We start from the raw sequence: 26,787 nt of genomic DNA on the forward strand, positions 1-26,787 counted from the left end.
CCTAACTCCAGATGTGCAGCTTAGCTCTCTGGATGTCTATTGTACTTGCTGTGAGGAAAAACTCATGCTAAGACGCCAGGTAAAAAGGAGGTGCTAAAGTGACCAAGAAAGATTCTGAAGGGAACAAGAACCTCCAAAACTAGAAATCTTGTCTGTCCTAGGAGAAACCCAAATCTTTACTTTTGTAACCCAAAGCATATTTGAGACAGGAGATTTTTCTTTTCCCCTTCTCTAGAATCCTCAGCCTTATAAATCTTACTACTGGGCTGTTTTTGAGGGGAGTCAGTTTAGGTGCTGAGAGTCCCAAAAAACCAAAAGTATGATTGTAGTTCAAACTATCTACCCTTTTTCAACTACTAGGATATCCTTGTCCTCTAATCATTCAGTCATTTCACCACTGGTGTTCTCTTCCTCTGTTGCTTTTCTCATGATTTCTTCTTGGTGAAACCTCTGGACTCACAAGGCACTGCCTAATATGCAAGACAGAGCTTCCTGAAATTGGCCACCCATTGTCTCGGAAATAGGGGGAAGCCAGAGCTCGGTGAGTACTATGTTGGGTGTGTGTGCACTATAAGCGCCAGTACAGTAGTCTTCAGAAGTATTGATAAACTCTGTAGGGGTAAGAATGAGAATGAGAACAGGTTTGCAGATTGAGGGTTTGTTCCTACTTCCATTGGAAGATGGAACTACCAACGATGCCCTCTCATGTACATGAGTAGCCCAGGTAATCATACTTCATGTTCCTCCTTGTTACATACAAGAAAATCCCCATTCCAAAGAGATCACCTAGGTGGACCAGCATCTGCTGTGTCTTCCCAATTTCATACTATGCTCTAGATAGGATGAATAGTGCTTAGGAACATTTATTTGAGTGTGTGGGTGTGACAGTGCCTGTGCGCAAGGAGGAGTTCATTCATTCCTGGATGCATTCAGGTATTCATACACTAATTCAGTCACTCAGAGAACATGTCTTGAAAATTTACTACATACCTGGGGATTCAGACATATAGAGTGAGATAGAGTTACTACCCTCATGAAACTCAGTTATGTCAGGGAGACAGTCTCATAAACAAATAATCATGTACAATTTAATAAGTATCTTTTAAAAGTATATCATTTTATACATATATCAAAACATCAAATTCTACACATGAAATATGCACTTTATTGCATAAAAATTCACAATAATGAAGCAGTAAAAAATATGTACTTATCAACAATTATTGGAAATTGGATCAGTAATGAATTGTTTTATTTATGTCTTTAAGAACATTTGACTTACAGCAGTATTCGTTTTAAAGTTGTTGACAAAAACCCTTAATCAGGAACACAGTTTCCATTGTAACCCAGTGCACACACATGCATACACACACACAAATTGAAATTAATATTTTCTCATAACTATGCACATATTATTGTAAGAAATAGTATTTTCTTTTCTTCTTCAAATTTTAACAAATACTGTTGTTAACTTAGTAATTCTATCTCATTAACCATGAATGTGTTATAAATCAGTTTCAAAAACACTGACTTAAGCAAGAGGTTATATTGGCTTTTGATGTCAGAGTTTATCATTGATTCTCGGTGTCATCTCCTTAGAGTGAAGCTAAAGGGAAAATCTTTCTCATTTGATTTTACCAATTCCTCAAAGTGTTCCCTGCCTCTGCCTTTCTGGTCCCTCAAAGCCAATAGACCCTCCTGCAGGTTGGACCTTCCTATAGATTCAGGATGGATCAAATTCAGATCCAGTCTTCCTGGAAATGCAGGATTAGAAACTTCACTGTGACCCAGTTGTCTTGAAGTTAAGTCATACTCGACAGCTCATGAGCTAGTGCTACAGCCACAATAGTTCTGCTCACATTTCTCCTATACTGCCAGCTAGACATAGAAACTTCTGTGTGAAAAAAAAACACTTATATGTTTGTCATCTTTGATTTTTCCCTATCTCAAGAAAGTTCTGCCAGGAGGGCTGAATTTCTGCTTTGATACCTTGTTCTTTCCAACAGGGAGCTCAATATTTTCCAGGGATATCAGATTCCAGCTCTGAGTCCCAGCCATTTTCCCATGACTCTGTTACCTTTCCTAACTCTTTCTGATCTATTTACTCATTATCTTAGATTCACCCTTCATTACCTTAGATTCAATATTTCCATCCAACATAGGGATGGAAAAATTATAAAATCAAGTGTGTTTGACATTTACAAAAAGATTTTTTTTTATACTTTAAGTTCTAGGGTACATGTGCATAATGTGCAGGTTTGTTACATATGTATACTTGTGCTATGTTGCTGTGCTGCACCCATCAACTCGTCAGCACCCATCAACTCGTCATTTACATCAGGTATAACTCCCAATGCAATCCCTCCTCCCTCCCCCCTCCCCATGATAGGCCCCGGTGTGTGATGTTCCCCTTCTCGAGTCCAAGTGATCTCATTGTTCAGTTCCCACCTATGAGTGAGAACATGCGGTGTTTGGTTTTCTGTTCTTGTGATAGTTTGCTAAGAATGATGGTTTCCAGCTGCATCCATGTCCCTACAAAGGACACAAACTCATCCTTTTTGATGGCTGCATAGTATTCCATGGTGTGTATGTGCCACATTTTCTTCATCCAGTCTGTCACTGATGGACATTTGGGTTGATTCCAAGTCTTTGCTATTGTGAATAGTGCTGCAATAAACATAAGTGTGCATGTGTCTTTATAGCAGCATGATTTATAATCCTTTGGGTATATACCCAGTAATGGGATGGCTGGGTCATATGGTACATCTAGTTCTAGATCCTTGAGGAATTGCCATACTGTTTTCCATAATGGTTGAACTAGTTTACAATCCCACAAACAGTGTAAAAGTGTTCCTATTTCTCCACATCCTCTCCAGCACCTGTTGTTTCCTGACTTTTTAATGATCACCATTCTAACTGGTGTGAGATGGTATCTCATTGTGGTTTTGATTTGCATTTCTCTGATGGCCAGTGATGATGAGCATTTTTTCATGTGTCTGTTGGCTGTATGAATGTCTTCTTTTGAGAAATGTCTGTTCATATCCTTTGCCCACTTTTTGATGGGGTTGTTTGTTTTTTTCTTGTAAATTTGTTTGAGTTCTTTGTAGGTTCTGGATATTAGCCCTTTGTCAGATGAGTAGATTGCAAAAATTTTCTCCCATTCTGTAGGTTGCCTATTCATTCTGATGGGAGTTTCTTTTGCTGTGCAGAAGCTCTTTAGTTTAATTAGATCCCATTTGTCAATTTTGGCTTTTGTTGCCATTGCTTTTGGTGTTTTAGACATGAAGTCTTTGCCTATGCCTATGTCCTGAATGGTACTACCTAGGTTTTCCTCTAGGGTTTTTATGGTATTAGGTCTAACATTTAAGTCTCTAATCCATCTTGAATTAATTTTCATATAAGGAGTAAGGAAAGGATCCATTTTCAGCTTTCTACTTATGGCTAGCCAATTTTCCCAGCACCATTTATTAAATAGGGAATCCTTTCCCCATTTCTTGTTTTTGTCAGGTTTGTCAAAGATCAGATGGCTGTAGATGTGTGGTATTATTTCTGAGGACTCGGTTCTGTTCCATTGGTCTATATCTCTGTTTTGGTACCAGTGCCATGCTGTTTTGGTTACTGTAGCCTTGTAGTATAGTTTGAAGTCAGGTAGCGTGATGCCTCCAGTTTTGTTCTTTTGACTTAGGATTGTCTTGGAGATGCGGGCTCTTTTTTGGTTCCATGTGAACTTTAAAGCAGTTTCTTCCAATTCTGTGAAGAAACTCATTGGTAGCTTGATGGGGATGGCATTGAATCTATAAATTACCTTGGGCAGTATGGCCATTTTCACGATATTGATTCTTCCTAGCCATGAGCATGGTATGTTCTTCCATTTGTTTGTGTCCTCTTTTATTTCACTGAGCAGTGGTTTGTAGTTCTCCTTGAAGAGGTCCTTTACATCCTTTGTAAGTTGGATTCCTAGGTATTTTATTCTCTTTGAAGCAATTGTGAATGGAAGTTCATTCCTGATTTGGCTCTCTGTTTGTCTGTTACTGGTGTATAAGAATGCTTGTGATTTTTGCACATTAATTTTGTATCCTGAGACTTTGCTGAAGTTTCTTATCAGCTTAAGGAGATTTGGGGCTGAGACAATGGGGTTTCTAAATATACAATCATGTCATCTGCAAAGAGGGACAATTTGACTTCTTCTTTTCCTGGAGACTTCAACACTCCACTGTCAACATTAGACAGATCAACGAGACGGAAAGTTCACAAGGATATCCAGCAATTGAACTCATCTCTGCAGCAAGCAGACCTAACAGACATCTATAGAACTCTCCACCCCAAATCAACAGAATATACATTCTTCTCAGCACCACATCGCACTTATTCCAAAATCGACCACATAATTGGAAGTAAAGCACTCCTCAGCAAATATACAAGAACAGAAATTATAACAAACTGTCTCTCAGACCACAGTGCAATCAAACTAGAACTCAGGACTAAGAAACTCAATCAAAACCGCTCAGCTACATGGAAACTGAACAACCTGCTCCTGAATGAGTACTGGGTACAAAACGAAATGAAGGCAGAAATAAAGATGTTCTTTGAAACCAATGAGAACAAAGATACAACATACCAGAATCTCTGGGACACATTTAAAGCAGTGTAGAGGGAAATTTATAGCACTAAATGCCCACAAGAGAAAGCAGGAAAGATCTAAAATTGACACCCTACATCACAATTAAAAGAACTAGAGAAGCAAGAGCAAACACATTCAAAAGCTAGCAGAAGGCAAGAAATAACTAAGATCAGAGCAGAACTGAAGGAGATAGAGACACAAAAAATCCTCCAAAAAATCAATGAATCCAGGAGTTGGTTTTTTGAAAAGATCAACAAAATTGACAGACCGCTAGCAAGACTAATAAAGAAGAAAAGAGAGAAGAATCAAATAGACGCAATTAAAAATGATAAAGGGGATATCACCACCAACCCCACAGAAATACAAACTACCATCAAAGAATACTATAAACACCTCTACGCAAATAAACTAGAAAATCTAGAAGAAATGGATAATTTCCTGGACACTTACACTCTACCAAGACTAAACCAGGAAGAAGTTGAATCCCTGAATAGACCAATAGCAGGCTCTGAAATTGAGGCAATAATTAATAGCCTACCAACCAAACAAAGTCCAGGACCAGATGGATTCACAGCCGAATTCTACCAGAGGTACAAGGAGGAGCTGGTACCATTCCTTCTGAAACTATTCCAATCAATATAAAAAGAGGGAATCCTCCCTAACTCATTTTATGAGGCCAACATCATCCTGATATCAAAGCCTGGCAGAGACACAACAAAAAAAGAGAATTTTAGACCAATATCTCTGATGAACATCGATGCAAAAATCCTCAGTAAAATACTGGCAAACCGGATTCAGCAGCACATCAAAAAGCTTATCCAACATGATCAAGTGGGCTTCATCCCTGGGATGCAAGGCTGGTTCAACATTCGCAAATCAATAAACATAATCCAGCATATAAACAGAACCAAAGACAAGAACCACATGATTATCTCAATAGATGCAGAAAAGGCTTTTCACAAAATTCAACAGCCCTTCATGCTAAAAACGCTCAATAAATTCGGTATTGATGGAATGTACCTCAAAATAATAAGAGCTATTTATGACAAACCCACAGCCAATATCATACTGAATGGGCAAAAACTGGAAAAATTCCCTTTGAAAACTGGCACAAGACAGGGATGCCCTCTCTCACCACTCCTATTCAACATAGTGTTGGAAGTTCTGGCTAGGGCAATCAGGCAAGAGAAAGAAATCTTTTTTATTTTCAAATTCATATATTTGCATCCTTTTTCTTTAGTTCAGACAAATAACATGTAATTTTCCATAAAGACATTTTTTGACATTAGCCACACAATTGTTGAACAATGGCTCTATGAATGATAACGTTCTACCAACAAGGAGCAACAAGAAGGCATATTCCTGAATTCTCTGTATCTACCAACCACATGGCTTTAGTAGAAATATAGAGATAGAAAAATTATAAAATCAAGTGTGCTCAATGTTTACAAAATTTTTCTACATCAGAACACTTGTTCCTCCAACGAGACCTTCACTTTCGGTTTTTGGCACGCCATCATAGTCAATGTTTGATTGTACTAATTATGCTAATTTATAGACAGAAATAAATGTCAATGAACAAAGAAAACCAAACCTATCTGACTGAATTCATCTTGCTGGGCTTTTCTTCTGATCATCAAACCCAGATTCTGCTGTTTGTGATATTTTTTATCATCTACCTGTTGACTATGTTTGGGAATCTGCTCATCATACTCCTAATTCAGGTTGACTCTCGACTTCACACACCAATGTACTTCTTCCTTAAAAATCTCATTTACTGATCTCTGTTTCTCTACAGCTATTGTTCCCCAGATGCTATCCCATTTGCTGGTCATGAGAAAGACCATCTCTTTTACTAGGTGCTCAATTCAAATGCTTTTCTTCCTAACAGCAGGGTGTACAGAGAGTTCACTTCTAGCAGTGATGTCCTATGACCGCTATGTGGCTGTCTGCAAGCCCCTGCGCTATTCCACTCTCATGACCCAGAGAATTTGCATTCAGCTGGTCACGGGGTGCTGGGCCAGTGGAGCATTTGTGTCTTTAGTAGATACCACATTCACTTTATGTCTCCCATATCAGGGACAGAATATAATTAATCATTATTTTTGTGAGCCTCCTGCCCTCCTGAAACTGGCTTCAGCAGATACCTACAGCACAGAAATGACCATCTTTGCAATAGGTGTTGTAATTCTGCTAGGTCCTGCCTCTCTCATCCTTTTCTCCTACTGGAATATTATCTCCACTGTAATTCAAATACAGTCAGAGGAGGGGAGGCTAAAGTTGTTCTCTACCTGTGGATCCCATTTCATTGTTGTTTTCTTATTCTACAGGTCAACAATATTTACCTACATGCAGCCTAATTTGAAGCAAATGAATAAAGGGGATAAAGTGGTCTCAGTGTTCTACTCAGTCATAACACCAGTGATTAACCCTTTCATTTATAGCCTGAGGAACAAGGATGTGAAAGAAGCATTTAGGAAAGTATTTGGAAAATAGTGTCTCTCAGAGGCAGTAGTCTTCATATTGGTATATAATCAGGGGGCAGAGACATTCCAAAGTGGTTCAACATCTTTAACAGCTTTTTTTCCCTGAAACATGTCTAGTCTGAGACATCAGCAAAAGTCATACAGGTGCCCTTGCATCCCTAGGAATGTTTTCAGATTTGTCTAATGCAGTCTTGCTCAGGCTTATTCTCTGAGGCTGCAACTCATTTGCCTCATAACGCTTTTTGGCTAGTATATGAAAGAATATTTTTACAGTGAATAAAATCTTCTTTTACATGTTGTGCCTTACAGTGCACCAATCCATGTTCACCTAGGGATATCCCCTTTTGTCTCTAAACTCCACAGCTGCTTGTTAAACTCATCTCATGCCAACGTCATCTATAGCTATCCATTGATTTTGAAATCATAGCAGAGGTCAGTAAGCTAGATTCCCCAATTTCCAGTGGGGAAATGTCAATGATTTTTTCCCATGAAGCTCTGATACTGTGAATATTTCTTTGATTTGTGGAATTCCAATCTACCACTATAGCCAGTTTAATCACACAAAGGGAAGCTGTTGTCCTAAACAACAAGGTTTGGGATCTCACACTCTAACAAATATCTTTGATACCTTGCCCACTGCCTCCTTTTAAGGATAATTGCCGGCTTGAGGAAACTGGAATTGAAAAGCAACCTTCTCACACCAAAACTGTCATGTCAGAAACCCTGTGACACCAACACTCCACAGCTGATCCCCCTCAGACAAGCTCTCCTCTCCTCTGTAAGTTTGATTTTGCCAGTATCCATAAAGTTCTCCTCTGTGGGAAGTGCAATAGAATGACTGACACATGGGAAGCAATCCCAGAAGGTAGAGTTTTCTCTGAGAGATGAGTTGGTCCCATTCAGTCTCTTTTATCTACTGCAACAGTTCTCTGTTATGGCAGAGGCACTATCAGTGACATACCTAGATTCTCACCTGTGTTCATCAGGCACACTTCTCTCTTTTAGAAGAAAGTCCACTGTTATCCTGTTCCCTACCCTCAAACTGAAGGTCTAACACTAGATATCAAGCGGAATGGACCCAATACTTTATTGGTATGTAAGAAACTACCAATTTCCACCCCCGATGCAGGCCTGTGAGCCATGTAAATTGAGCACCATCCCTGTCCTGCTCATTCTCCCCTCCATGGTTCATATCTCTTGGAAGATTTCCCATGACACAAACATGTCCCATTACTTTGTATAGAGAAGTCTTCTTTTCTAGATTTACATATATCCCCTGACTCATCCTACCCATTTGCTATGTAGCCCTCTATAGGAGCTCTAGTCCTACAAAAACTAGTGCCGCTAACCTTAGGAAAACCTGCTTTTTGTGAAGTGGGAAAAGTATAGAGGCACTTTATTTTTTTCCTGGAAGCAGTTTAAACTTGGAGCTCACGTCTCACTTCATTATATCCTCTTAATGTATCTACAAATAAAGCAATTATGGGTGAAGGATGACATGAGCCATAGAAAATGGGTTGACCTTGATACGAGTCAACCTTTCTGTCTTGACTTCTAGCTGCTACATCTTCAGTGTCCATGGCCTGTCCTTACTATCTAGTGCTGTTTATTCTATATGATGGTGTCCTTGCTGAATTGAATGTATTGTATATAAACTGATTCTGTGTGGGAAAATAAATGCATGAAATAGTCAATTCACTGTATACATATGGTGTTTACGGTTTTCAGATTATGTGGACTAAGATGATAATATAAAAAGAAGCAGATCTTTTGTGAAATTGGCATCCTACTTTCATCAGCCACTGAACTATCTCTAAATGTTGGGTAATAAAAGAAAGTTGGACTTACGAACTGTAAAAATGCAAGGTGATGTAATCTGGATTTGTGTCCCCACCCAAATCTCACATCAAATTGTAATCCGCAGTGTTGGAGGAGAGGGCCGGTGGGAGGTGATTAGATCATGGGGATGCTTTCTTATGGTTTAGCACCATCCCCCTAGTGCTGTCTTATGACAGAGTTCTCAAGAGTTCTGCTTGTTTAAAGTGTATAGCACCTCCCCGCCCCCAACTCCTGCTCCTGCCATGTAAGATGTGCTTGCTTCCCCTTTGCCTTCAACCATGATTGTAAGTTTTGGTGATGCCTCCCCAGAAGCAGAAGCCTGCACAGCCTACAGAACCATATGCCAATTAAACCTCTTTTCCTTATAAATTACCCAGTTTCGGGTATTTCTTTAAAGCAGTGCATGAACGAACTAATACACAAGGCTAATAATTCAAAGGCTAACGTACCTAAAATGTGTGAACTAACACATATAAATTGATATTTCTAAAGTATTAGGCAGAATTTTAGGATCAATATGTGTTTTTTGTAGATATATATAGGAATATATACATAGCTTATAATATCAAATATGGCATATAAAAAAACAAAACTGAGAAGTATTGTTTAATTGCAGTATAAGAAAGGAGATAATAAATCCTACTGAAATCATTTCATTTCGGTGCTTATCTATCAAAGACCTTTCTTGATTAATCATGTAAATATCTAAACCCACATCCCTGGTAACTTGCCTACTGCTATAAGCAATTTTGTACCCTACAGCACTTAATATGTTGCCGTCTGTGCTATCAAAGGGAATGAGGACTACCCAAAGTTTATGTAATAATTAATATTAGGACAGAAAAAGTCAGTCCATATGTTTGTTTTGCACATATAATGGTCAGTCCAAGATTCTGGAGTCATCTGCATATTGTTGTCCCATGAAAAGTGGGTTGGTGGGTAGAGAGTGACAAATAGTAGCATGCTGGCTTTTAAAACAATGGTTACTACCTATTAGAAAAGACTGAGACTGTGAAACAGTTTTGAGATAAGGATGACTCTACAAAAGGGTCTTAATATGTGGCATGCTACAGAGAATTATCATGCAGACATAAGCTTACAAAACTGCTCACAGAATAAATCCTATATATTGATTTAGTCAGATTATAACATTCCCAACCTAAAGCTCTGGTCAATTGTCAGTATACCAATACCAGCACTTTTGGTTTTATCAACCTACAGATTTGTTAAGTGATTAAGTTGAAAGTTCAAAAAATAGGCAATGTTTGTCCCACAGAGGTCAAGTCATGTGCAAGGTATCATGTGCATCACAGATGATGGAAGACTGTAGTGGTTTGAAAAGCCCATCTCAAGGGACAATCGCACTCCTTGGAAATGGAAGAAAAATTGTGTCCAACTGTTCAAAAACTGTGACTAGCATGCCATTCTCCTTTCATAAATAGAAAGATCACTAGGTTCTCAACCTAAGGAGGCATTGAAACAAAATCTTCAAAAATCACAACTAACAAAGGTATAGTATTACCTAGAAATTCATATCTCACATTTCTGCTTGTGTTATAAAATCCAATACTATAAATCAGTGTTACTCAAAGTGTGATCCATGAGCTAGGACCTTTCTGTGAACTGCAAGTGATATATATGCTTTACAAAAGTATCAGTCCTTAGTGTATGGAAAATTTCAAAAGTACAAAAAAGAAAAAAAAAAACTGGCTCTGCACTACAGATCCTTTGAGAAGCAGTGTTATAAATAAGAGCAGCTATTCTTAGACATACTGCTGTCTCATGACCACGCTCTCTTTTCTTGCCATTAAGTAATAGGGAAGTTATATAATATAATTGGAATGATCAATGAAAAAGTGCTCCTGAATCACTTTGAGTTCATAAAACATTATATAACTGGTCACCAACAAGAAAGTGGTGGAGTCAACAAGGTAAGAAAGTACAAATAGTGACAATAATTTTTAAATGAAAGCACCAACTTCTGACTAGATGCCAGACCATCAATGACTGTGCAGCAGTGTCTAGATGAATGTATAGCACTTGAGACATTAACAGGCTACTGTAGTTACATTGTTCTGGGAAATATCCATGTTTTCTAGAACAAATAGTTTTTCACATTTTAAAGGTAATAAATTTTCTTTCACTTCTGCCACAGGTTGTATGATCATTACTTTTGTATTTAATCAACTCATATAATATCAATTTTAGTAACAGACTGAGTCCATCTAACTTATTTATTAATCTTCTAGATGCTGAATGCATAGCAATAAACTATGGTCACAATTCCTTCTTTTCTAGAACTTATATTTTGAAAGAGGGTGATACAAAATAAACAAATAAGCACAGCACATAATATGTCTGATGTTAATAAGTGCTGTGAGAAAATAAAAACAAGAGGAGGTAGGTTGCAATTTTAAGTAGGTAGAAAGACCATCTGATGGTTAAAGGACATTTTATATTCACAGCAATTAATATTTGTGCTGTGACAAAAAGGTGGAGAACAAAGAACCAACCAAGGAAAGATGTGAGGGAAAAGGGTCCAGGCAGAGAGAATAGGGAGTCTAATGGCTTGGATAGAAATACGATGTTTGAGATCAGGGCGGAGAAAGAAGATGTGTCTGGAGACTGAGTGACAAGAGAGTGGTAATGAATGTCACAGAACAGGCAGAGGCCAGATGTAGGACCCACCCTAATCCAGGATAATTTCTTCTTGAGATTTTCCTTAATTACATCTGCAAAAATATTTATTACAAAGATGGTCACATTCAGAGCTTCCAGGTGGACATACCTTTTTAAATGACACAAATTAAACTATGGTAGCCTTGGAAGTTCTCAAACGTGATTGATTTTATTTTATGTTCAATGGAAAGCCATTTGATACTATGTCTTGGAGGGTCACTTTGAGTGCTGTAATTAATTGTGGGGATAAGCATGGAAGCAGGAAAAGCGACCAGTGAGATTGGTTCTATTGTAGTAGCCCAGGTAAGAAATGATGGGCTAAACTAGGATTGTAGCAATGGAGAGGCAGAGAAGATACTAACACATGAGTATATAGGATGTGAAAACTGAAAAAAGAGAGGAAAGAAATATCCTTGCTAAATCTTTGGCCTGAGCAATGCTGTGGATTCTGGGGAAAACTCAAAAGGAAGACTCTGGGAAAATCAAGAATTATCCTTTGGACACATTTATATGGTCCTGTGTTATGTGCTGACTTAGTTCTCACATTGTTCTTCTGCATTTTGAAAGATACAATAAAGCCTTCATTTAAACAGTCATGACATATTGTACTACACCATGTACCTCTAGTGTGTTTTCCCCATTAGCAGAAGACAATTAGAGCATTTTGAGTACAAATGCAGAGTTCTGAATTCTTCTGGTAGTTCTCAGTTTAGCAGGCATCGTCCAGATGCAGAATATGTTTACGTCAGTTACCTTTTACATTATCATTACTGAAACCTCTATTTTAAAAAATATGACAAAGTACTTGGAGACCCCAGAGGTCCACAGGTTGGTTTGAGAAACAGTCTAATACCTGACATCAGATGAGATTCAGGTATTTCAGTTTGAGATTACAATTTAAAATGCCCATTGATTTTTCTTATTGTAGAAAAGTTTAAAAAGTTAACATCACTGACTGCTCCAGGGAATATCCTGATTGTGATAGCTCTTGGACCTTGGGTTTAAAGATTTCCTTTAAGGAAATCCTCCAGGCTTATTCCCAGGTGAATTTGGGATTGTGTCCTTTAATAAGATGGTGCTCCTTGAATTGAGTTGGAATAACGCTTGGCCCAGATGATGTCCCAACCTCAGCATATTTGGTAAATTGAAGAGGAGAGTGCCTAGTAGAATATGGATCAGCACCCTGCAGAAATCACAACTTTCTTCTTTCATTGCTTATCTCTTCATCGCTGCACTTTGTCCTGTGCTTGTCTCATGCCAGTGCTCCAGGTGAGAGTGGTTAGGATGCTGAGGAGTAATTAATCTTTTTAAGAAGTGTGAAATCTTGATTCTGTTCATGAGGACTTTGCCTTTCCTTCCTTTGCTTCTCTCTGTTTATCATCAGGCTTCTGGAGAGAATATGTGCTCTCCTTTGTTGCTTCTCTGAGTAATGCCCTCATGAATTCTGTATTGTAACTACTCCTCGACCAAAGATGCCAGAGAGACTGCAAGGGCTATAGATACCTGCTGTCTTTCCTTCTGCAATAAAAGCTAATTTATCAGATTCTTCTCTGCCCCTTGTTGCCTCAGTGCACCCCATTCAGGGCTCCTTTCCTCATTCTTCTTAGCCAGGTGAGTTTAGGCATTGAGAGCCAGCAAGATTAGGATAGAACCTGAGCCTCTGGCCCCAGATACACAGACAGAAACTGCTTGTAGTCAGACATCCCTGGATGGCCACACAAGGCTGTGTGAGCATGGTAGTCTACATGAGCAGGCATGCAGCCCTCCTCCCTATCCTTAGTCCCTGTCACATTGACCTCACCCGTCTTCATGGAGATGTTGCTGACAGTGCATCCATAATCTCCCTTTCACCGGGTGATCAATCCTGGAACTTTCTAAGTCAAGATCTTCCCACCCCCAGGTCAGAGTTCAAAGTCTCAACAGCCAACATAGCCCCCTCTGCTCACTCACACTTCTCTTGAGGGAGTGATTATGTTGATGTGGTTCTAGGCATGAGTCTGCTTATTCAATTCATTAAACTAATTTTTATTAAAACTGTACTGTGTGTCAGGTGATATTGAAATACAGATGATAGAAATAAATGATTTATGTTCCACTACCTTCAAACAGCAAGTCTGTCCAGGGAAACAAACGAGTAAACAAATATAAAAGACTGTAACAACTGCATGAAAGGAAGCATGTGCAAATATTTTCTGGACATTGTAAAGATAAAGGTCAATAATGCCTTCTAGACTAAGTAAAGAACTTTAGAAAGTCATCACATTAAAGCTGTCTCTAGGCAATTAATGAATGGTTAAAGCTAAAGAAGTCAGAATGTTCTTGTGAGAAATGTGAAATTTAGGAGAACTGCAGAGTATTTTTGGCTGAAGCCTAGGATAAAAGTTGAGAAAAGAGGTAAAAATGATTGTTGTGCACATTGGCAGTAGACAAACCACTCAAAGAATTGGAAGACAATTAAAAGAATGGAAGAAATGGAGTGATGATCAAAGAGTACGAAATATAATTTAGGCAAAATGAGTAAGACCTTGAGATCTAATGTACATGTACATCATGTACATTATAATAATGTATTATGCACTGAAATCTGCTTGGAGGGTAGATCTTAAATTAAGTCTTTTCAACACAGGGTGAAAAAGGAAATGAAAATTAACATCTCCTTTTCACCACTGTATGAAAAGGATATGTTAATTAGCTTGATCGTGGTGATCACTTTGCAATGTGTATATATCAAAATATCAAGTTGTACACGTTAAGCATATACAATGTTTATATGTTGATTATACCTCAATAAAGCTGTTTAAAATAAGAAACTGAGATAAGAATTAACAATTTTCTAGTAGTAGCATTTTGCATTTTTTTGTGATTTGTTTTTCCATATAAGATGTAGACAATATAGAAGAAAACAGAAGTATCAACTTGGAAATAAGGTTAAGAGAGCATGATTAGTAGAACACAAGAAGAAATGCAGAAAAATACAGTATCCTACAATCACAGAAACAACAGATTTTCAGAACTATTTATAGTTAAATTATACCAAGTCTCATAAAGACTGAAGAGGATATGGGATAAGAAAACATAATGGCTTTGATAGAATCATGGATGCAATACAATCATGGAAACAAACATGAGATTGAAAGGATTTGAGAGGCCAGTGATGTGATACAAAGTAGAAGCAGTAAGTGCTGGACATGTATTTAATAAATCTAATAATAAAAGAATAAACAAAATTTATATAATAGATACAAAGAATAATAGAATCAAGGGAGGTTGCACTGGTTTTCTCTTTTCTTCAAAGAATATAATTTTTATAAATAGTGGTTTAGAAGCCACACAAAATTTATCATCTTTACCATTTTTAGGTGCACACAGCTCAGTAGCGCTAATTATATTCACATTGCTGTAAAACGGATCTCTAGCGGCTCATCTTGCAAAACTGAAATTCTACACTCATTCAACAACTCCCCATTTCTCCCTCTCCTTAGCCACTGCAAACCATCACTTTACTTTCTGTTTCTATGAAGTTTGACTACTTTAGATATTTTATGTAAGTGGAATCATTCAGCATTTGTAATTTTATGATTGGTTTATTTCACTTAGCATAATTGTCCTCAAGATTCTTCCTTATTGCAACATGTGAAGGATTTTCTTCTTTTTAAAGGCTAAATAATATTCCATTTTTGTGCATACCAAATTTGGTTTATCCCTTCATTCATTGATAGACATTTCCAACTCTTGGTTATTGTGACTTGTGTTGTTTTTTTCTCTTTAAAGTGAGAGGTATTGGGAATGTTTGATAATGGAATTAAAGGAATAAAAGTAAAATCAAGAAAAGCAAAGAAAAAATTAATAAGTAAGTTTTTTTTGTTTTGTATTGTTTTTGTTTGTTTTGTTTTGTTTTGAGACGGAGTCTCGCTCTGTCGCCGGGGCTGGAGCGCAGTGGCCGGATCTCAGCTCACTGCAAGCTCCGCCTCCCGGGTTTACGCCATTCTCCTGCCTCAGCCTCCTGTGTAGCTGGGACTACAGGCGCCCGCCACCTCGCCCGGCTAGTTTTTTTTTTTTTTTTTTTTTTTTTTTTTTTTGTATTTTTTTAGTAGAGACGGGGTTTCACCGTGTTCGCCAGGATGGTCTCGATCTCCTGACCTCGTGATCCGCCCGTCTCGGCCTCCCAAAGTGCTGGGATTACAGGCTTGAGCCACCGCGCCCGGCCTTTTTTTCTTTTTTTTTTTTTTGAGAGGAAGTCTCGCTGTGTCTCCCAGGCTGGAGTGCAGTGGCGCGATCTCGGCTCACTGCAAGCTCCGCCTCCCGGGTTCACGCCATTCTCCTGCCTCAGCCTCCCAAGTAGCTGGGACTACAGGCGCCTGCCACCTCGCCCGGCTAATTTTTTGTATTTTTAGTAGAGACGGAGTTTCACCGTGTTAGCCAGGATGGTCTCGATCTCCTGGCCGCGTGATCCACACACCTCGGCCTCCCAAAGTGCTGGGATTACAGGAGTGAGCCGCCACGCCCGGCCAAAACTAGTAAGTTTTAAGAAAGGCAGCTAGTGTTGGTATTAGTGTACAGCAAAATTAGAGTCAGCTTGATTTCACTCTTGGCCTGCTCTATCTCCTTAATTATTATTTCAAAATTATTAAATTTTTTAAAAGAGGCAATATGTGTAGTGATGAAGAACATGGAACTTGGATCTGGGCACCTGGGGTCCAATCCCAGGTATTCACTCCTAGAAAATGTACCTTATCACCTTACTGGTCAGTTCCATTATCTACATAAAATGGGCAGAGTAAGAACATTCTGAAGATCAAATGAGATAAGGCATACAAACAGCTTAATACAGGGCCTCTCAATAAACAGCAACTTTAGGAAAGGATGTGTGCAACTTTCCAGAACATAAAGCTGGAGGATAGAAAAAGGGAAGAGATGAGGATAAAGAAATAAGAAGGGTCCAGATTATTAATTATTTTCTGATTGTAAAAAATATTTTTGTTATAGCGTATATAGAAACTATAAAATCGCAAAAAGATGAAAAGGAAAAGACACTTGTAATCTCATCACTCAGAAAAACACACATGCACACCTTGAAGAGCCAAATTTTAAAATGATAATTACAGTGGAAAATACTTTTACTCCACTTTTTTGTCTTAAACATCTTGCAGACATTTTTTATGTTATGAAATATTTGGCATAGATTTTTGGTGGCTGCATAGTATTTTATCATTTGGATGTTCTATATTTACTTAAGAATATTTGTCTTTTTTTCCAAGCTTTGTAATTATAACTAATACTATAACAAACATCCACACAAATTTATTTTGTCCACAGCTTTGACAAAACATTTTATTTTTATTACAAAGTATTAAGATTAAATACACTTTATTAAAGTATATTATTCATTTTAATACCTTGCTCTATATTAACAACTTACCACTCATGCAGATTTTAATAATTTGTATTTCCAGTAAGACAAGAACTTTATTACTACTGAATATTATAAATTTTTAAATATTATGTCAATCTGATGAGTAAAAAAGACATCTAATTTTAATTTCCCTTTGTTAAATGGTACTGAGACTAAAATTTACCATGAATTGTCAATTCATGCTTACACTTTTTCTCTTGTAATATTTATCATTTATTTCCTTATTATTTTTTCATAATACTTTCTATACTAAAGATATTAATACTTGATCTGCTACATACATTACAGTAATCTCTCCATTTCATTATTCACATTTTACTTTGTGAACTATATATATATATAAAATATTTTGAGTCACATGTATCAGTGTTTTCTTTTCTAGTGTGTACTTGGTGCATGATTTGTTGAATTATATGCACTTGTCTATTGAAAATGCTAACTTTAGCATTTATCTTATTCTTAGGCAGCCTTTGTTGATTCTGATTTCTACTCTGATCCAACAATTTGTCTTTCTGTTTTTGCAACACTCTAACATTATCTTTATTATTAGTTACGGTTTATATTGTCTGTATTCTATCATCATAATTTATTCATATTTTATTTTTAAATGCACTTATTTTAAAACATTCTTGTTTTCTTTCTTTACTTAAAAAATGAGATCTAGGTTTTAAAATAAAACAATATAGATAAGCATTAAAAAATGAAATTCCCCCTGTATCCATTTGCCCTGTTCCCAACAGAATTCCACTTCCCCGGAGTTAATCACTATTAACAATTTTCTATGGATCTACAAACCATGTATATAAACTCTTCTGCTATGACTTAATAATGAATTTCTATGAATCCTTATGTATGGGGGGTTTTTTATTTTTAACTTTAGGGAAAGTTTAGGTTCTATTGTCAGACTTATATGACAATCTTAATTTTTAGACTTTCAATAATACAGAAGTTTTTATGTTGTTTTAGATATACTTTGTTATTATAGTCAAACTCTGATTAACTAAGCAAAATTGATCAGAACATTTGAATCTTAAGGTTAGGTACTTGAGATTTAATTTACTGTTTTTTTCCACTTTATATATTTGAAATTTTAACATAATACAAAAAGAGTTTCTAAAAAGAGAGAGAGACTAACCTGATTAAATCTAACCAATGCTTGCCGTTGTCCTTTATTCTATATGCTTAGATGCCCCTCATTCTCTCTTACCACATTTGGCCTTGACTTTGAATTTTGCTAGCAATACAGTTTCAGTCTCAAAGGATAAGCAAAGAAAAAGAATGTTAAGGGTAAAAATAGTTAATGACAATAATCATCTTCCTCAGTCAAATACATCAGCCATGTGTTACTATGTTTTGTCCTTAACAGCTACCATCATAATTTTTTAGTTACTTCTAGATCATGATCCCATTATTATAATGGGATATTATATAATATTATGAGCTAGGCTTGTTTACTGACCTTAATTATTTAAATGGCTTATATTTTATTTAATCTTTACATAAACACTATTAGATATGTATTACTTACAACACCATATTACAGTTGAAGAAAGCTAGGCCCAGAAAAGCTAAGTGATTTGCTGTTGGCCAAACATCAACTAGAGAGGCCAAAATTCAAATCTGCAGTACAACTTCAGAACCTCCAGAGCTAATCAGAGAGCTGTGCCACCCCCTTATAGCTGACAGCAGTTCATGATCTGTGGACTCTCACTGTAGGAGAAACATCTGTACAAATATAAACACAAATACCCATATACCCATATATATCCAAACATACGCACCCATTTACACTTCATTTAAAAGATTAAAATGATGTATCACATATAAAGCATGATGACTTGCTTTTCACTTAATTACCTATTATAGTAGTCTTACTATATTATCAAACTTAGAAGTAATATCCTTAGAAATTTTACCTAAAAGGCAAAATATTATATCTCGTTTGTTGTTTTAATGTACATGTTCTTGTTTCATGTTTATTGTTCAGTTTTATCCATTTTGTGGACAGGAATTAAAGACCTTGCATAATGAGTTATAAGTCTTTTATTACTCTTTTTTTTTTTTTTTTTTTTTTTTTTTGACACGGAGTCTAGCTCTGTCACCCAGGCTGGAGTGCAACGGCACGATCTCGGCTCACGGCAACCTCTGCCTCCCGGGTTCAAGCGATTCTCCTGCCTCAGCCTCCTGAGTAGCTGGGATTACAGGCGCGCACCACCACGCCCGGCTAATTTTTTTGTGTTTTTGGTAGAGACAGGGCTTCACCATGTTGGCCACGCTTGTCTCGAACTCTTGACGTTGTGATCCGCCCGCCTTGGCCTCCCAAAGTGCTGGGATTACAGGCGTGAGCCACCGCACCTGGCCTATTACTAATTTTTAAGAGGTCTTTATGTACTAAATATAATAATAAAATTCTTTTTTAATTTTTTGCAGATATTTCCCCAGATTATTTTACTTATATTTTTATTTTGTTTATAGTGGCATCCACTACATAGAAATCTGATATTTGTAAATAGTCAAGTTGTTAGCATTTTCCTTTATGATTTATTTGGGTACCTGTTTAGGAAAGCTTTCACCATCCAAAAATTAGAGAGATAGATGATAGATAGACAGATGATAGATAGAGAGAGAGATAGATAGAGAGATAGATAGATAATCAGCTAGACAGAAAGACTACCTGATTTTATATAAAGCTGAGTTTCATTAAAATATAATTTTTGTATATTTAAGGTAAACAATGTGATGTTATGATATATGTATAAATAGCAAAAAGGTTAACCTAGTGAAACGAATGTATACATTATCTCATGCAGTTTCCTATTTTTCATAATTTTTGTGGCAAGAGCAGATAAAATCTACTTATTTAGCATGAATCCCAAATACAGTACAATTTTGTTACCAATAGTCTTCATGTTGTACATTAGATCTCTACATATCTGTACCTTTTTTCCTTCAACCTACATCTTCCCATTTCTTCCTCCAACCCCAGCCCTGTCCCTGTTAACCACTGTTTTGTTTACTATCTCTGTATATTTGATTTTTGCTTTTTAGATTCCACATACAAGTGAGATTGTTCACTATTTTTTTTCTGTGTCTGACTTATTTCATTTAGCATAATGTTGTCCAGGTTCATCCATGTTGTGACAAATGGCAAGATCTCATTCTTTTTAAGGACTGAATAGTATTCCATTGTGTAAGTGTGTGTGTGTGTGTGTGTGTGTATCTCACTTTTTTAGTATTTTAAAATGCCAGTTTTCCATTGACAGTTTCCATATCTTGGCCATTGTGAATAATACTGCATTGAACATGGGAGTGCATCTTTACTAGGTGGTGACTTCATTTCTTTTTGGTACATACCCAGAAGACAGATTGCTGGGTCATATGGTGGTTCCATTTTTATTTTCTTTGGAAACCTCCATACTATTTTCCATAATGGCTGTACCAATCTGCATTCCCACCAAAAAAAACTAAATTTTTTTTAAATGTAATACATTTAGGTTGAATTATTGCTTATCCTTACATTATGTGTGTATAGATATGGATATACATGCATATGTAAATAATTTTAAAAGTGAAGAAGTAATTGTCCTTTATTGTTTTAATAAATATATTTATTTAGGATGCCACATTTATCATGTATCAAATTTCCATATGTAATGAGATATGTCCATACACTATGTTTATTGGGGAAGTTTTTTATGTCTACTCAGTATTCATTACATTAATAAGGGGAAATTTAAAATATGTTTTATCATTGAATTACTCATCTAGATAAAATTTGGAATAAGTATGTTAAATTCCTCTATAAAAATTCTCTGTAAACATGGTTGGAATTTCAGTGAATTTTTTCTGTAAGACTTTGTGGTTCTATTTATAAAATCAATGTGTCTGTTTATCTATTCAGATATCATGTTTCACACTTTTCTTTAAATAGGTCTTGGATGTTTCTTGTGTACCCCTTGTTAAATTTAGGTATTGTTCCTTTTGTGAAGGAATTATTTTTGCAATAATTTTTATTTGGTTATCTTTGGTATATAGTAACACAAGAATGTTTAATTGCTTGTCTTGCATCAAACCACATTTCCAATCAGTTATCAAGGTTGAATTGACTTTTTGGTTCTTTTAGTATATATAATCAAATTATCGGCAAATCATGTTTGTCACCTCTCAGTATTTATTCCTTTAATACTTCCTGTTGTCCAGTGGGTAAGACCCTCCCAAAATGTTGAAAAATAACTGTTAAAGTATGCTTGACTGTTATTTTTGTCCCTATTGATCACTCTGTTATTGTGGCTTAGTCCTAAAACCATGGAAATGGAAACGCTGTGTGGGCTTGTCTCCCAGAAGTGGATGTGAAAGATAGAGAGAACTGTGTAAAAGTTTAATCTCGGCCGGGCGCGGTGGCTCACGCCTGTAATCCCAGCACTTTGGGAGGCCGAGGCGGGCGGATCACAAGGTCAGGAGATCGAGACCACGGTGAAACCCCGTCTCTACTAAAAATACATAAAATTAGCCGGGCGCGGTTGTGGGCGCCTGTAGTCCCAGCTACTCGGGAGGCTGAGGCAGGAGAATGGCGTGAACCCGGGAGGCGGAGCTTGCAGTGAGCCGAGATTGCGCCACTGCACTCCAGCCTGGGCGACAGAGCGAGACTCCGTCTCAAAAAAAAAAAAACAAAAAAAAAAAAAAAAAAAAAAAAAAAAGTTTAATCTCTGCAAGCAGTTTTTGAGGAAGAAAGAAAAATAATTGCAAAATACAGAAATAATGAGCAAGGTTCACAGGAACAAGTTTGAGAATTTCTATAAGCCTTTGTTTTATCAACTGTATAACAGAGAGAATTATAACTACCTCATATTGACTTCAAGAGGATTTTTTTCAGGGAACGCAAAAAAAAAAAATTCAATAATGACTGGCCACCAGGAGAATGCCTAATACAAAATAATTAATGTTATTATTATAAAGACCCTGTGCAAAAAAAGAAAAAAGGAAAAGAATATGGAGGACACATTAGAGGATAGTTTAAGGATGTTACTGAGTACAGCTACTAATAAAGCAGTTATTTTTATTGTGTATCAGCACCCTTTATGTGTTGAAAATAAATGACAGGAGAATTTGGGTGAGGGACAGGGTCACAGACTACTATATTTTCCTTTAGCCTAATTTCCCATTGCTACTCAGAGTGCTTCATTGGGATCATTTTGCTAATATAATTTTAAAAATCAGCCTTCATAAATGTTATCAGTTTGCATATAAAAACTTAATTGGTTTAAAGCAAATCATTTTGTTTGCTTCTCAAACCTACACAAAAGGAAGAAAGCACTGTAATGAGCACTGTAGACATAGCTAAGGACTCTTAATCATTAGGTGGTCCAGTCAAGGCTTGGTCATGTAGCACACTCAGGATGATTTCTCCCCTGAGGGTGCTCTTAAAAGATTCAAAGGGAGAAAATATCAGAAGTGGTTTTCAATTGTCAGTGCTACTGAGCAAAAGGAAAATGCAGGTTTTTTTCATATGGAAGCTATTAAGAGACAAAAATCAGTAGTTCCATTTTGAATTCTAATTAATAAAATACATAAGTTACTCGCAGTTTTTAAATTACTCATCAATATGTGTTCCTTTTCTTGTTGCTGACCTAAAAACAGGAATAAAACCTTCATGGGAGAAGAGAACCAAACCTATGTGAATGAATTTGTCTTCCTGGGCCTTTCACAGGATCCAGAGACACGAGTTCTGCTTTTCTTCGTTTTCCTGATTATCTACTTGCTCACTGTTCTGGGAAACCTGGTGATCATTGTACTCATTCATATAGACTCCAGACTCCACACACCTATGTACTTTTTCCTTAGAAACTTGTCCTTTGCTGGTCTCTGTTTTTCTACTGTCACTGTCCCTCAGGTGCTAATCCACCTCCTGGTGAAGAGGAAAACCATTTCCTTTGCTGGATGCTCAACACAGATTGTTGTCTTACTGCTGGTTGGAGGTACAGAGTGTGCACTGCTGGCAGTGATGTCCTGTGACGAGTACGTGGCTGTCTGCAAGCCCCTGCACTACTCCACCATCATGACACATTGGGTATGTGTCCAGCTGGCCATAGGGTCCTGGGCCAGTGGAGTGTTTGTATCTCTGATGGACACCACATTCACAATGAGCCTACCCTACCGAGGAAGCAATATCATTAACCATTTTTTCTGTGAACCTCCTGCCCTCCTGAAGCTGGCTTCAGCAGACACTTACAGCACAGAAATAGCCATCTTTGCAATGGATGTGGTAATCCTCCTGGCTCCTGGCTCCCCCATCCTTGTCTCATACTAGAATATTATCTCCACAGTGATCTGGATGCAGTCCAGGGAGGGGAGGCTGAAGGTCTTCTCTACTTGTGCGTCCCATGTCATTGTCGTTGTTCTCTTCTATGGCTCAGCAATATTTGGCTACATGAGGCCAAACTCCAAGATAATGAATGAAAGGAATAAAATGATTTCTGTGTTCTACTCAGCAGTGACACCCATGCTGAACCCCATCATTTATAGTTTAAGGAACAAGGGTGTCAAGGGAGCTCTCAGGAGAATAACTGTAAAATAAATAGATGACCATTTTAGGGATTTGGAAAGAAGTTATTTTCTTGGAATTTTTTTCCATTTTCATCCCACTCCTCCACTTTTTTCTTTTTTCTCTTTTCCTACCTCTTTTCTCAGATCAATTCAACAAATTGCCTATTCAAAGCGAGGCACCTTGGTAGACACAGGAAATAAAAAGAAGAAAAGAAAATGCGAAGATGGCCGAATAGGAACAGCTCCAGTCTCCAACTCCCAGCGCGAGCGACACAGAAGACCGGTGATTTCTGCATTTTCAACTGAGGTACTGGGTTCATCTCACTGGGGAGTGCCGGACAATCGGTGCTGGTCAGCTGCTGCAGCCCGACCAGCGAGAGCTGAAGCAGGGCGAGGCATTGCCTCACCTGGGAAGCGCAAGGGGGAAGGGAATCCCTTTTCCTAGCCAGGGGAACTGAGACACACAACACCTGGAAAATCAGGTAACTCCCACCCCAATACTGCACTTTAAGCAAACAGGCACACCAGGAGATCATATCCCACACCTGGCCGGGAGGGTGCCACACCCACGGAGCCTCCCACATTGCTAGCACAGCAGTCTGTGATCTACCGGCAAGGCAGCAGCCAGGCTGGGGGAGGGGCGCCCACCATTGCTGAGGCTTAAGTAGGTAAACAAAGCTGCTGGGAAGCTCGAACAGGGTGGAGCTCATAGCAGCTCAAGGAAACCTGCCTGTCTCTGTAGACTCCACCTCTTGGGACAGGGCAATAACAAACGCAGCCGAAACCTCTGCAGATGCAAACGACTCTGTCTGACAGCTTTGAAGAGAGCAGTGGATCTCCCAACACGGAGGTTGAGATCTGACAAGGGACACTCTCCCTGCTCAAGAGGGTCCCTGACCCCTGAGTAGCCTAACTGGGAGACATCCCCCACTAGGGGCAGTCTGACACCCCACACTTCACAGGGTGGAGTACATCCCTGAGAGGAAGTTTCCAAAGCAAGAATCAGACAGGTACACTCGCTGTTCAGAAATATTCTATCTTCTGCAGCCTCTGCTGCTGATACCCAGGCAAACAGGGTCTGGAGTGGACCTCAAGCAATCTCCAACAGACCTACAGCTGAGGGTCCTGACTGTTAGAAGGAAAACTATCAAACAGGAAGGACACCTACACCAAAACCCCATCAGTACATCACCATCATCAAAGACCAGAGGAAGATAAAACCACAAAGATGGGGAAAAAGCAGGGCAGAAAAGCTGGAAATTCAAAAAATAAGAGCGCATCTCCCCCGGCAAAGGAGCGCAGCTCATTGCCAGCAACAGATCAAAGCTGGACGGAGAATGACTTTGACGAGATGAGAGAAGAAGGCTTCAGTCCATCAAATTTCTCAGAGCTAAAGGAGGAATTACGTACCCAGCGCAAAGAAACTAAAAATCTTGAAAAAAAAAGTGGAAGAATTGATGGCTAGAGTAATTAATGCAGAGAAGGTCATAAACGAAATGAAAGAGATGAAAACCATGACACGAGAAATACGTGACAAATGCACAAGCTTCAGTAACCGACTCGATCAACTGGAAGAAAGAGTATCTGCGATTGAGGATCAAATGAATGAAATGAAGCGAGAAGAGAAACCAAAAGAAAAAAGAAGAAAAAGAAATGAACAAAGCCTGCAAGAAGTATGGGATTATGTAAAAAGACCAAATCTACGTCTGATTGGGGTGCCTGAAAGTGAGGGGGAAAATGGAACCAAGTTGGAAAACACTCTTCAGGATATCATCCAGGAGAACTTCCCCAACCTAGTAGGGCAGGCCAACATTCAAATCCAGGAAATACAGAGAATGCCACAAAGATACTCCTCGAGAAGAGCAACTCCAAGACACATAATTGCCAGATTCACCAAAGCTGAAATGAAGGGAAAAATCTTAAGGGCAGCCAGAGAGAAAGGTCGGGTTACCCACAAAGGGAAGCCCATCAGACTAACAGCAGATCTCTCGGCAGAAACTCTCCAAGCCAGAAGAGAGTGGGGGCCAATATTCAACATTCTTAAAGAAAAGAATTTTAAACCCAGAATTTCATATCCAGCCAAACTAAGTTTCATAAGTGAAGGAGAAATAAAATCCTTTACAGATAAGCAAATGCTTAGAGATTTTGTCACCACTAGGCCTGCCTTACAAGAGACCCTGAAGGAAGCACTAAACATGGAAAGGAACAACTGGTACCAGCCATTGCAAAAACATGCCAAAATGTAAAGACCATCAAGGCTAGGAAGAAACTGCATCAACTAACGAGCAAAATAACCAGTTAATATCATAATGGCAGGATCAAGTTCACACATAACAATCTTAACCTTAAATGTAAATGGACTAAATGCTCCAATTAAAAGACACAGACTGGAAAACTGGATAAAGACTCAAGACCCATCAGTCTGCTGTATTCAGGAGACCCATCTCACATGCAGAGACATACATAGGCTCAAAATAAAGGGATGGAGGAAGATTTACCAAGCAAATGGAGAACAAAAAAAAGTGAGGGTTGCAATACTAGTCTCTGATAAAACAGACTTTAAACCATCAAAGATCAAAAGAGACAAAGAAGGCCATTACATAATGGTAAAGTGATCAATTCAACAGGAAGAGCTAACTATCCTAAATATATATGCACCCAATACAGGAGCACCCAGATTCATAAAGCAAGTCCTTAGAGACTTACAAAGAGACTTAGACTCCCATACAATAATCATGGGAGACTTCAACACTCCACTGTCAACATTAGACAGATCAACGAGACAGAAAGTTAACAAGGATATCCAGGAATTGAACTCATCTCTGCAGCAAGCAGACCTAATAGACATCTATAGAACTCTCCACCCCAAATCAACAGAATATACATTCTTCTCAGCACCACATCGTACTTACTCCAAAATCGACCACGTAATTGGAAGTAAAGCACTCCTCAGCAAATGTACAAGAACAGAAATTATAACACACTGTCTCTCAGACCACAGTGCAATCAAACTAGAACTCAGGACTAAGAAACTCAATCAAAACCGCTCAACTACATGGAAACTGAACAACCTGCTCCTGAATGACTACTGGGTACATAACGAAATGAAGGCAGAAATAAAGATGTTCTTTGAAACCAATGAGAACAAAGACACAACATACCAGAATCTCTGGGACACATTTAAAGCAGTGTGTAGAGGGAAATTT

General features: G+C 38.0%; 2 pseudogenes; both read left to right on the plus strand.

Moving 5' to 3' along the window:
* Positions 1-6,189: 6,189 nt before the first annotated feature.
* LOC107127363 (olfactory receptor 2D3-like) lies at positions 6,190-7,117 on the plus strand (annotated as a pseudogene).
* Positions 7,118-22,688: 15,571 nt separating this feature from the next.
* LOC107127364 (olfactory receptor 2D3-like) lies at positions 22,689-23,612 on the plus strand (annotated as a pseudogene).
* The last annotated feature ends 3,175 nt before the right edge of the window (positions 23,613-26,787 follow it).

The sequence above is a fragment of the Macaca fascicularis genome, chromosome 14 (genome assembly GCF_037993035.2).
Source record: "Macaca fascicularis isolate 582-1 chromosome 14, T2T-MFA8v1.1".
Classification (NCBI taxonomy): Eukaryota; Metazoa; Chordata; class Mammalia; order Primates; family Cercopithecidae; genus Macaca; species Macaca fascicularis.